The sequence below is a fragment of the Lolium rigidum genome, chromosome 3 (genome assembly GCF_022539505.1).
Source record: "Lolium rigidum isolate FL_2022 chromosome 3, APGP_CSIRO_Lrig_0.1, whole genome shotgun sequence".
Classification (NCBI taxonomy): domain Eukaryota; kingdom Viridiplantae; phylum Streptophyta; class Magnoliopsida; order Poales; family Poaceae; genus Lolium; species Lolium rigidum.
The window spans coordinates 283,152,571-283,165,246 of record NC_061510.1 but is presented as its reverse complement, the minus strand read 5'-3'; the positions used below and the strand labels follow the sequence as shown (position 1 = coordinate 283,165,246).

Below are 12,676 nucleotides of genomic sequence, written 5' to 3'. Positions count from 1 at the left end.
TCAATCAGTGTCATGAAATATCTCTTTCCACCTTTTGTCAACACACCATTCATCTCGCATAGATCAGAATGTATGAGTTCTAGAGGTGCCAAGTTTCTCTCCTCGGCCGCCTTGTGAGGCTTCCGAGGTTGCTTTGATTGCACACAACTATGGCACTTAGAACCTTTGGCAATGGTGAACTTCGGAATTAAACTTAAAATTGATAGCCGAGACATTAAACCAAAATTAATGTGACATAAACGAGAATGCCAAACACTGGTATCATCACTAACATTGCCACAAATATGGTTCACAGACTTATTACTGAAATCAGAAAGCGAAAAGCGGAACAAGCCTCCGCACTCATAGCCTTTACCAATAAATTGTCCAAACTTGGAAACAACTACTTTATTCGACTCTAAAACAACCTTAAACCCATCTCTACATAGAAGGAAGCCACTAACGAGATTCTTGTTCATAGTAGGGACATGCTGCACGTTCCTCAGCTGCACGATCTTCCCCAAAGTGAACTTCAGATCTACCATGCCAACACCACGAACAGAAGCATGTGACCCATTCCCCATCAAGACGGAAGAATCCCGGGCGACCTGGTAAGAAGTGAACATGGATATGTCAGCACACACATGAACATTAGCACCCGTATCAATCCACCAACATGGAGATTGAAATACCGAAAGAACAGTAAAGAGATTACCGTACCCATCAGCATTGCTAGCGGTCACCGTGTTGACTTGCCTCGCCTTTTTCTTGCGGTCTGCCCTCTCTGGACAGTCCTTAGAAAAGTGTCTAGTCTCTCCACAGGTAAAGCAGCTCAGATCTGCTTTGTTTATCATCTTCTTCTTCTTGAAGGTTGTAGTCTTCATAGGCTTATTGAAGGAGGGTTTGTTATTCCCTTTGTTCTTGCTGTAGGGTTTCTTCTGCACCATGTTGGCGCTAGACTGACCCTCTCCTTTCTCAGTTGTATCCTTAGTCTGAGCTTTCTCCTCAACATCAAGAGACGCTATCGGGTTTTCAGCCGATATCTCCTGTCTCTTGTGTTTGAGAGTTGTGGCAAAGTTCCTCCATGAAGGGGGCAACTTAGCAATAATGCATCCAGCCACAAACTTGTCAGGTAAGGCACACTTAAGGAGTTCAAGCTCTTTCGCAATGCATCGTATCTCATGAGCTTGTTCGACTACAAAACGGTTGTTCACCATCCTGATGTCATGGAAGCTCTCCATGATGTACGAGTTCCACTGCTGCATCGGTTGCACCGAATTTAGCATTCGGTGCATCCCGGAGCTCTTTACCATCCGTTATGTGCATGTACACATCACACGGACGATCAACAAGAATACTCGAACGCATCCGACAAAGAGAGTATTGTTTTCCTTGAACTTGTTCTGATCTTGGTCGAGATATAGTTCCTTCGGGTAAACCATTACTAACTTCGAACACTTTCGGATGAGTAAGCCGGAGCGTGGCCTTAACCTGCCACCTCTTAAAGTGCACACCGGTAAACTTATCCGGCCTCGGTGCATCGAGCAAAACCAGCCATTGTTAACTCAGAAAATTGCCTACAATTAGGTTTTGGATTGTTGGATAATTAGGCACAATTTCCATGATTAATTCCAGAATATAAAACATGATGACAGCAACTACTAACATGTGAAACTCGAACATACTAGATGCATTAATCAACATGAGTAGCAGCAGCACAAACGATAAAGCATCTATCGCTAAACAGATCGAGATATGTCGCACGTACCGATCTGGTGGAGGTGTAGCAGATGATGTCGCAGCAGTAACGTTGTTGACGACAGGGACGACGGGTCGAAGTAGACAGCGTTGCGCAGAGCGCTTCCCAAAAACCTAATTCGAGTCTCCGCTCGAGGCTCAATCCACTCACCACGAGCGCGGCGTGCGTCGTGACGTGTCGAGTCGAGTCGAGACGAGCAAGCGAGGAGGAGGAGGAGCGCGCGTGTAGCACTCCTATTCTCACTCACTTACTAGTGGTGAAACAACTCACCTTATAAGGTGGTCTAACTTCCTCCCAACTTTCCATGTGGGACTAAACTTTCCACCTCTTGCCACTCACTAGTGAGCTGCCACCAACTTGAGCTCAAACTCACAAGGCTGCCACTATGTGGGCTTTGAGATTTATAGGGAAAACTGAAATCTAATTTGGGCCACTAAAAGTGGGCACAATATTTCAACATTTTGTGTCATATTATTTCTCTTGAGTTGCCACGCTGGTTTGTTTATACCAGTAAAACGTACCAAGAGATGTTCAAGAAAATTCTAGGTGCAGGTGCTCGGTGACTTCATCGCTGGTTCATGTATCTCGGAAGTTGTCATCTTCTTGAAGTAGAGATAAAATTGCATCTAATTCTAAGTTTGTTTGAATTGTCAAAGGGATCAGGTGTTACATGTCTGCAACGCTATATCTGTATTGTGTTAAATAATATTGGGTAATGGTTACCATCAGTTTTAGAAATATATATTCTTCGATTGATCCCAAAATCAGAAATGAATATGAGTGAGGAGTGTGAGATGGACTGAAGCATTAGCCGTTAACTGATTTAGCATTCGTGTACTGTTGTACGACGTAACCCAGATTGCTAATTCATACTCCCTCCGTTCCTTTCTATAATACCTATTGTTTTTTCGCATTTGTTTCCGAATATAAGAGTAAAGCTATGTTTTTTTTGCAAAGAACCCCTTCCACCGATCAGGTCAAGTCCAGAAAATCTGGAAAACGATCTGGTTATGTATTTCTAAGATCTGTTTTCAATTTCCTATTTTGTCTGTGATATCGTTTTTAGGGGTTTTCTGTAAAAAATGGCTCGCGCTAATTTCCGTGCCAAAAAACAATAGGCACTATAGAAAGAAACGGAGGGAGTATTACATATAATTTTATAATAATCAAATTACTTCTACCATCATCTGATTGTAATGTATGTTTCTCTCAGGAGTGTTTTCTTGTAAATATGGACAAAGAGTAATGTTGATGGAATTTAAGTGGGTATTCTGTGAGTTCGTACATGCTCATAAATGACTATCACACATGCATTCTTGGAGACTAGAACCAGTCAAAATATGTGTAAATCTGCTCATGAATGCTGGCACTATCTCTATAATGAATTTCATGAAATTATTATTTTTCTATGAAAATACTCCTTTTATGAATCGCCGTCTCGCGGAGTGGGGTAAGGTGGCGATGGTGGCGGAGTAGGGTGCGGTTGCCGATTGCTGCTTGAATAAAATGGTAAACCATATTTTAGGTTTTGCTTCCGGATTGGCCAGATAAAATGGTAATCAAAAATCACTAGAATATCTGTTTGATAAATTTCTACGCAATCTGTATAGCTGGCCAGCAAAATCTATGCTTGTTTTCTTTTCAAATGATATAGAGTTGAAATTGATCACATGTTTACTACTTGGCCGCTGACTTTCGGGGGAAGGTTGCGAAGATATGCGTTGTTTATCTTGTTATTTTGTTCCTGGGATTGGAGGAGCCATTAGTCCTAACTCCTAAGTCCTAACCCATATGTTTTATTTTTTCAAGAGTACCGGTGTTCAGACTTCAGATGCCTAAAAAGCGATCCAGGAGTTGCACGTCGTGCAGTGACTCCGAACCTACACGCCCGCCACCTAGCCTTCGCCGCCCTTGTTCTCTATCTCAACACCCACTCCTCGAATAAGGAGCAGGTGCCTCGCGCACACCGCGTTCTTTCTTCTTTTGCACTCGGGTTCTCCAGCGTTCATCATATGTATGTTCAACTATATGAAACCATGACACCAATAAATTAGATGATAGGAATGTATACCTATTACTTCTATTTTCTATTTTCAGTACAGTACAGAACAAGAATTCAAGGATCCTTGGATAAGTGCTCTTCGAAAACTGAAGAAATTCAAGAGTGGTATGTCCCAGATAACACCTGAAATGAAATTCACGTTATGCTTCCTGGTTAGCTCTTGGTCAGCGTTACAAGACAGGTCCTGTTTTATTTTTGCATTCTCTTCGGTTCATTTTTAGCCAACCACATCAATTTTGAAAACGTGCTGTATAGAATTAGTGGCTGCTGGACAATAGTTATCAGCGACTGTCCGCTTTCTTGCATACTATTGACACTGTTATTGTTAGGATACCATTAGGCATTGCATGTAGTATGGAAAAAAAGAAACGAGTATATGAGGTTAATTTTAATTCCAATCTATTATTTACAGGTCAAGGATCAAAGATACATCAAATGCAAAACTTTCAAGTATTGGGCAGATTCTAATCTATTTTACTTTACCATTTGCTACCAACGGACCTTACCCATGCGACCTCTGTTCCCCTCGCAGGTGCAGCAGGAAGAGGACAGAGATATGCTTGTATGCAGCTGCCGATGTCGTGTAGCCAATGGAAGGTGAGACTGAGAACCACACGGATTACACCCCCGTGTATTTGTGTCTATGCATGTGCTCCTGTCTGTGCTGGTGCTGTGGGTCTTTGCATTTGAGCTTTTGCTGATATTGAATGCATATTGGTTTAGTGGTGCTATTGTGACGGAGCCTGCGAGTACGGCAGAGAGCCAGCCACCGGAGGACCCGTAGACGTCCTGGTTCACCTGGACGATCTAGAACTTCACCAGGCTCAACGAAGCACTATTCGGATGTGTTCGTCGTTGGTGGAATTAAGTGGTTAGTTTTCGGCATTTTGATTCGCTGTAAAGACAAGTATAATGTGGGAGTTATTGGATGTCGGAGCCCGAAGGTACTGATGCATGTGCTGGTTTTGGATGTAGGCGTGTGCTGGTTTTCCCCAATGGAAATAATGTGGACCATCTCTCCGTGTAATTGGCTGTTGCAGACTCGGGGCACCTCCCCTATGGATGGAGTCAGTACGCTCAGTTTATTTTGGCAATTGTAAATTAGCTCCATCAGGAAATTCCAAGGGGATACAACTTGAAAGTTTTGAACTGACTTGGAATAGTATGAACTTGTTGATTAATGATAGTTGTTTAGATCATTTACCGAACTTATATGATGGTATCGAACTCATCTAGCAACTTAGTATCCCGTGATAGTGCTATTGAAGATGTACATGATAGTGCTAGCATGCAAGTTGATAGTGCTATTGAAGATGTACATGATACATGTGTAGGTTATCAGACATACATAGTGGGTCAAAAGTGTCCAGATATTATAATTTCTAATTGCACATTTGAAGATCTGCATGATACATGTCTAGGTTATCAGACATTCGTACTTCTAAAAGGAATTCTTCTACAGCTATAAGACTCTTTTCACGGCAATTATAATTTAGTACAGATTCAATGCCCAAACAAAAGGGTGTGACCAATCACAGTATGAGTTAGTGAATCAATGACGGCTGTAATTTCACTAAACTGAGTACTCACTTCATGCCTCTTACCTGAACAAAATAACATGTCTTGCCAAACTAAGACTAGGATACATGACATGATGTAGCAAGATGAAGTTGATTAGGATTTCCTGGTCAAGATCATTCAAAGTTTCTCCTAAATGACTACATAAATTATACATGAACTTAACTATAGTAATGCAGATGATTCTCGAGGAGTTGTTCGACGAAAGCTACCTTGTTGAGAGCCCGTCAGTTGAGTAGAAATATTTTTGCATAAAAAATATTACGAGCTTCCTTTAACATATCAAAATATTGACATATGCTATCATAAATAGAATTTACTGGTCCAAATAGTTTTCAGAATGTGCTGCTCGTTTTTAGAATTGCTTTGGTTACCTACCAGTCCAATATTATAAAAATGGTTTATCTTCTGATCGTTGGTGTGATGCAATTCTGTATTTCATACCATCAGTTACTAAATGAGATGCCAATATTTTCTTAAGATTGTGGGTGACTATGTTGTAAGTACATATACCCTTTCTTCTATATAATTTTTTTTCTTAAAAGTAGTAGCATATAGATATTTAGAGAGGCAAATATGATGGATACTGCAAAATTCTTTTGAAGAGAAAATTTATTCTCCCAAGTCCCAACTTGATGGAAGTGGCGAAGTCATATTTTCTTATAATCCTGGCTGTTATTGAAGAGCATGTTAGCGTGGAAGGTGTAGTTGACGAGTATGATCCAACTATAGATATCGCTGAAGGAGACATATAAAAGTTGTATGGTAGCACTTTGATAGTGTTTTTGAAGCTGAAGGTGAAGAGGAGGTGTCGAGCAATTGAATGGATTCCTAGAGGATCTAGAGATAGTTTCATGGAGCGGCCAAGGAGATTTTGTTATAAAGGTTGGTGTCATGACTTGTGATAACCAATGATTTTAAATTAACACGAAAGATATTTCTATAAGTATTACTGGTTTCTTTGATGATTATAAATTATGATATATCTGTTTTCTTTTGGTTTTTCATAAGTATTTTGAACTATATATGTGCACTAGAAAATGAAATTTGAGGACCCGTGGCAACGCACGGGCATTTTAACTAGTAGATATAGATATATGGATAATTGGAAGCGTGGACCTCAAATAATTGCCCCACATTAGGACCTTTGAGCCTAGGTTTCTCACTGGCTCATAGAACAAACCCTATGCCCACACTCTCATTCCTTTATAATACATGGAACCCACACTTGCCCCACAACCCCACTACGCAAGCCGCTGCACTCTCCTCTTTCATTTGAAACCTAGATTTTAGACACTCCTCTATCCACTTCAAACCCCAAATATATGTGGCTACCGCCCCCTCCGTTGTAAAAATATTCCCAATTCAAGGAAGATCATTCTCTATACTATACATATATTTCAACACAAATCGGCCAAAGTCTGATCGCTATAGAGAGCACAAGCACAACACTCTTTCTGCATCTTCATTTTAGTGGACTTCAGCGCGCACTTCACTGCACAAGAACAGCTGGTCTAAAGATTTGAGAAGGGGTTGCGTTCTCCATCTATACAAGGTGGATGCCAACAACGAAGCGGTGGAGTGAAGATGTATGAGTGGGCTCCATCCACGGTATATAGAAGTCGGCGAGGCCAAGAGATTTACTTTATATAGTAGGGCAAGTAGGAAGACAATCACAAAATGATGACCATGAAGACGTAATAGTTCACTGGTAGAAAAAGGGGGTTCGGTCCCGGTTCGTAACGGACTTTAGTCCTGGTTTCTTATGAACCGGGACCAAAGACCCATCCAAGTGGGCTGCAGACATTCGTCGGGGCGGAGTACCTTTAGTTCCGGTTGGTGTGACCAACCGGGACTAAAGGACTCTGCAGGTTTAGGGTTTAACCCCTAAATCTGGTTTATTATGTTGTGTTTTCATTTATTTTATATTTTATTTTGTGTTTTATTTTAATTTCAAAGAAGTTTCAGTACACATATTATACGCTAGTATATACACGTTTTATTTTGTGTTTTATTTTAATTTCGGGCGCTCTTTCTTTGGCCGCCGTTACACGTTGATGCATATCAATATACAATTTCAAACAAGTTTAAAATTTCAAACAAGAAGAATTCAAGAGGAATATATAATATTCAATCTCCGTAATAGTGTTGTCCATTAGGATGGAGGACGTCTCTCATCAAAAATCCTGCTAATTCCTCTTGAATTGGTCGGAAGCGAGCTTCAGGATTAAGCTTCTGCCGCAAGTCACTCCTCCGTAAGTTGATATCATGAGGCCTCCGCTCAGAGGTGAGACTCCGGATGAACTCACAAACATAGTATCCACATAGATTGGTCCCCGGTGGCTGAGTTGAAACATTAGCTAACCTTCTAAAGGTTAGCAGATCTTTGAATTCACCGGTTACTTTCTTTTTGAACCATTTCCAAACCCTGCAGGGATAAGAAAAATGAACAAGGGAGTTATTAGTTACTTGATATCAGGAAATGAACGAAAGAGGCCGTTATAGTGCGCAAACGATTGAAAATAATTACTTTTGCAGCATTGCTCTTATGTCGGACCAATGCTTTGGGTCCATATTCAGAGAGTCCATGACTTCAACTTTGGAGTTGTCAAATTGAATTATTAGCAGAATCCAGTGGAACCTACGAACACATTATGCACAGTCATGCATAACTCATCGATTAGACATAACATGGAGTAAACAAAAGAGAATGTGCACAAGAAAGAAAACACTCACCCAAAATGGTAAGGAAATAGAATTTCACTTTTGAGTTCCTGGTTTGTAAGAAACTTGTACATATCTCTCTTCACATCTTGGGTGTGATTTTGTAACACATATCCATTAATGATAGGGATTTCTATTTTCGTGCCCTCGGGTCGTTAGTTGTACTCAGTTTTCTCCAGCCCCTTAGTTTTTCCTCAGTTTTCCCCAAGCCTATGTCTGAAACCCGCAGAAGGAGCTCAGACGGAAGGAATCCGTCTATTTGGACGTTCTGTGCTGGCGTGTTGCGCCGCGTCGTCTGTGGGGCCGCGTCGTGTGGGGCCGCGTCGCGTGGGGCTGGTAGAAAGGGACCGCGTGGGACAGGACGAGAAGCGTTCGGTTGCACGTGAGCAGGAGCTGGGTTTTGTCTCTCTCGGCCCAAATTGGCATTTTTAAGAGCACATTTTCCCCTCTTTCTCTCTCTGTCTTTTTCACCAAATTAGTATCAAATCTAGAGAAGCTTCTATTTCTGTCTTTCTTCAATATGGCAGCAAATCTAGTAGCAAATCTAGTAGCAAATCTCTGGGGTTATTTATGCCTTTTGGCCCTCGTTTTTTGCCCAATATGGCAGCAAATCTAGTAGCAAATCTAGAAGCTAGTATATGATAAATTAAAAACTGCATAATCAGAAAACTAAGTATAATACATAGGGAAACTGCATACAGCAGCCAAAAGCAGCCAATAACGTTGTAATATACAAGACGCACGCAATGTATGGACAACAAGAAGATTAGGATGAATGAATTTGTTCTTCATTCCTCCTCATATATTTCGTCGTCGCTCCAATCGTGCATTACCCGAAGGAAATATTCATTGAACTCCCTCCGTCTGCAGTGTGCGGCCAATACATCCTCCAAACGGTATGGCTTGTGTTCATTTCTCATACCGTAGTTTCCTATTCTATCCACACGTACTGCCCACTCATCCCAGGCCTTTGTATCATGAGAGTACTCTCTGATATAACCCAAATCCGTGTAGTAGATGCAGCCAGGTCGAAGTGTCGGGTACACTCTGGTGTCGACGGAGATACACCGGATATAATTCATGAAGAAGGCATTACTGCCAATGTTACTGACCGGATGGAGAGAGCGGCTACGAGTGTCCACACGGTACACCAATGGTCTGCCCGCCAAAGCCACGTTGACCAACAACACAAGCAGCAGATCACCATCCGACTTCACAAGGTAGAACTTCTGATGTCCAAGTTCTGGAAATGAAATTAGTGTCTCCATCTTGACAGTGCTCGCGCGCTGCTGCAACTGTACATTGGTGCATACTATTCTTCCGTTCTCAAAATTGTCCACAGCTAGTGCATACAGTTCACCATTGAACGGGGTAATGCAACGCAGACAATGGTTCTTGATCTTAAATCTTTTTTCCCAATCTTCATCTATATCCTTAGTTGGAGTGCTCTCATCGACCCAACCAATTTCCGACGGGTAATGTGCGGCAACGAAGACCATAGTCGGGGATTTGATCACAGCGACCGATTTCGGGAAAACGAGATGGCATCTGCGCCTCAAACATAGTGTTCGATTTCTTTGTGAGTGGGTTCAGAAGCCGTATCTTGTGCGGCGGGTTCTTCTGGGCAAGCACGATGACGCCATGGCAAAATCCGACGAAGTAGTATCTGGGCAAGCACGATAACATTCAGCACTAAGATGTTTAAGATTGAAAATAAAGAGGTAGATATGGAGGAAGTTGAACATTGTATGAACTTCTGATAGATCTATGGTGATGTAGCGTGATGTGCCGAGTTGGAGGAAGGTGAACTCAGCGACGTGTGGAAGGGCGTGGTCTGGCATGATCCATTCGTCCAGGTGCACGTCGGGCTCAGGCAAACTTGAGCGCCAATTTCTACAGACTTGCCTCATGGCAGAGTAGGTGTCGGCGTACTCCTCGTTCGCCAGCAAGCATTCGCCGATCTTGTGAAGTGGTCCATCAGCCGAGAGAGAGGCCCAGTTCACGGAGGAGCCGCGCTTGGATGTGCCGCCCTCGGAGGCGACGCGCTCGGCGGCGACTGGCTCGGCGGCGACGGGCTCGGCGGCGACGGGCTCGGCGGCGACTGGCTCGGCGGCGACGGGCGAGGAGGCGACGGGCTCGGAGGCGACAGGCTCGGAGGCGACGGCCGCCAGCGCATTCTTCTTCTCCATCGCCGGCAGGGTAGCGTGCGTACGGCGGTTGGGGTTTTTTCGATTTGGAGAAGTTGATGGGACGTGAGAGGGGTGGTTTCGTGCGTGAGCGAGAATGAGACGACTGTGTGCGGAGGGAGGGAGGGAGGGGCTTACGCGTCCTAAATGCGACCCGCGTCCTACGCGTCCACTATTTGCACGTCCGCACCGCGACACGCGTCAACAATGGCACGTCTTTCACTTCTGCACCGCAACACGCGTCCTCGAGTCTAACCCTGGAAATTTAGATATACTCAGGTATACCCTCGAGTCATATACTAGCATTTTTTGTGTGCTCAGTTTTCTCCTTGAGTGCTAATACTGGCTAGTGCAATATACTCAGTTTTACCCTCAAGTGGCTGGTCAACAGAGAGTCAACAAATGGGATTAACTAGTTAAATGAGTTATTTAATGTGCAAAAAATCCGAAAAAGAGTGGCACTTACTCATGGAGTCTTTACCACAAATTTCCACTTCTCAAATCATAGATAAATCATAGATAAATCAAGTTTCACCACAAATTGCCACTTCTCAAATCACCTAGTAGCTATGAAGGTGCATGGTTTTTCATAATAAGCCCTACCCAAAACAGCTTTCCCCAAAACATACTTTGTCTGAATGAGACCATAATTTTCACACTCGTGTAGATTTGTATTGCAAATAGTTTGAGGTAGGCCAAGATGGGTTTCATTGTACAAAACACGCATTTTCCAATTTTTAAATCTCATATTTCAATCCCTTAGTCTGTTTACTACTCACTTGCCCTTGGTTTCTTGATACTACTCAGTTTTGCCCTCTCCCTTCACACACTCTCACAGACGCCGAACATTGCCCTGATTGGTCTAGCCCATGTCACGCGGATCGTGCCCGATGACCGTTGATCGTATGATCTAACGGGCAGGATAATCCCTATCTCTCTCTCTGGTCGGGGCCACCACCCTCTCTCTCTCTCTCTGTCGTCGGTTAGCTTCCACCCTCTATGTATGCGAAAGGGCGGTTACCCAGTACGCTAAAGTTTGGTTTTCTGCATTATTTTTTACGAGCTAAATTATAAACTCTTTTTAGGCATTACTTTTCACGCAAAAAACGATAAACCATCGCCGATTTGTTGTAGCCATTACTTTCCACGCAAAAAATGATAAACCATCACCGATTTGTTGTAGCCATTACTTTCCACGCAAAAAAATTATAAACCATCACCGATTTGTTGTAGCCAATACTTTTCACGCAAAAAAATGATAAACCATCACCGATTTGTTGTAGCCATTACTTTTCACGCAAAAAAATGATACACCATCACCCATTTCTTGTAGCCATTACTTTCCACGCAAAAAATGATAAACCATCACCGATTTTGTTGTAGCCATTACTTTTCACGCAAAAAAATGATACACCATCACCCATTTCTTGTACCCATTACTTTCAACGCAAAAAACGATAAACCATCACCGATTTTGTTGTAGCCATTACTTTTCACGCAAAAATATGATACACCATCACCCATTTCTTGTACCCATTACTTTCCACGCAAAAAACGATAAACCATCACCGATTTTGTTGTAGCCATTACTTTTCACGCAAAAAATGATACACCATCACCCATTTCTTGTACCCATTACTTTTCACGCAGAAAACGATAAACCATCACCGATTTCTTGTAGCCATTACTCTTCTTTTAGGCATTACTTTTCACGGTAAAATGATAAACTATATCACGAAGTTCCATTTCCGTCAACATAGTCCTCATTACTTTTTTTGTTGAGATATATACCCCCACAACGGTCGTCTCCTCCTTAATTTATTGTGTATAAACCCCCACACGGCCATCCCTTGTGTCAATAGGTTCTGCCTCTCTCTTCTTCGTTCACATACACTTTATCCATTTCCATGGCTTCCACGTCTCGGACGCGGACCGGAAGGGGAAGGGGAAGGGGAAGGGGAAGTGGATCATCATCATTGCCACGACCACCACCGTCAACACTGCCATTGATCATAGAGGAGTTCTTCATCGTCGTCTATGAAGACCCTTTGGTCAAGAAGGTACGTACGCGTTCCCACATATATGATGCATGTGATTAATTATGGGCATGTTCTAAAAAACCTTTAATTTCAAGGGTTCCCTAATTTCAAACGATCGGCGCTCGATCTCTTTGCAGGAACTCCCAAAAAAATTTGCGGACTATCTTGACGGCCAGGAGCCAGCTAAGGTGTATCTGCGAGAAGCTGACTGCGGTCCTCGTCTCTGGACCGTGGAGGTCCTATTTGACGGACAAGGCCGGATGTACCTCGACAAGGGCTGGGAGAAATTCGCCATCGCGCACGGTGTGGATTTCGGCTGGTTCGTACACTTCAAATATGAAGGCGATGA

At 42.8% G+C, this 12,676-nt stretch overlaps 1 non-coding gene across 1 annotated transcript; it reads left to right on the top strand.

Moving 5' to 3' along the window:
• Positions 1-2,942: 2,942 nt before the first annotated feature.
• LOC124704998 lies at positions 2,943-3,050 on the top strand. The gene has a single exon (XR_007003849.1). It is a non-coding gene; the product is annotated as a small nucleolar RNA snoR103 (small nucleolar RNA).
• The last annotated feature ends 9,626 nt before the right edge of the window (positions 3,051-12,676 follow it).